Source organism: Odontomachus brunneus, unplaced genomic scaffold (genome assembly GCF_010583005.1).
Source record: "Odontomachus brunneus isolate Ranch 3 - 2012 unplaced genomic scaffold, Obru_v1 Obru_scaffold_194, whole genome shotgun sequence".
Classification (NCBI taxonomy): Eukaryota; Metazoa; Arthropoda; class Insecta; order Hymenoptera; family Formicidae; genus Odontomachus; species Odontomachus brunneus.
Genome location: NW_022639644.1, coordinates 374,765 through 375,933, shown reverse-complemented (window position 1 = coordinate 375,933; position 1,169 = coordinate 374,765).

Below are 1,169 nucleotides of genomic sequence, written 5' to 3'. Positions count from 1 at the left end.
TAAATTGTTTATAAAATATATATTTTTGAGAAAAATATTTCATATAAAAGTTATAGGAAATTAAAAACCACAAATGATGCTGATATTTTTTAAACCTTGTAATGACCTTGAGAAGCTTTATCAAGGTCAGCATAAAAATCTGAAATGAGACTCCCTCGTTTTAATTGCATATTCTTGTAGCTTAGTTCGAGACCTTTTCAAATTACTATAAGTAAGCATTTTTGTACTAAGTACTTTTTGAGTTATAGATATTGAAAGTTACTTTAGCGCCATACGCAGAAAAAGGACTTAGTGAGAACAGCTAAATTTCGGTGGGTAGTCAGAACTTTATCGTCACTGCTAAGAGTTAATTGCAACAGCTAAAATGCATTTGCTGCGAGATACACTTTTGTAAGCTGAAAGTAATAGCACGAATAGCTAAGAAATAACCTGATATTATTAAGTGTCTTACACTCGGGTCTTACACGAGTTTCTTACACTTGTGAATCTCAATTAAATACGTACAAACTAATACGAAAGACGCTGTGCCAACTGAACATACTGCCTGTAGATCCAGCGAAAAAAAGACAATAGGTGATACGTTCGCGCTTGTCTAATGTTCCAAGCTGGCCGAACTACCTCTCGTTCACGGACACGGTCGCGTGAGTGTGTGCGCATCTCCTCCCGTGTTGCTCGCGTGCTGCTCGGGGCTCACAAATGCTATCACTGTTTCCATCATCTTACGGGCGCGCTGTCAACCGCCCAAACGTAGTATTATTGCTCTGACTCCCACTTCTTACGCTTACGTAGCTTTTCAACAGATATTGTTTCACTGAAGAAATCTAACTCCAGCGGCTGATGCGTGACGCGCTTCAATGCTTGTGCAAGGTTATACATGTTAACCTATGTTTTTCGCACATTTATTTGTCGTATATACTACTAGGCTATATAAGACTCCTATGTAAGACTAGCCACCGAAATTTAGCTGTTCTCACTAAGTCTTTTTTCTGCGTATGGCGGTAAAGTACTATACAATATCGTGAGCTACTGGTAGTAATTTAAGCGAATTATTATCGCAATTTCTTTTGCATATTGTAGAATTCTCAATTATTTTATGAAAGCATAATGCAATCCATAACGTATTTCGAATTATTTTCAATTCTACGACAATCTGACCACAATCTGAACGA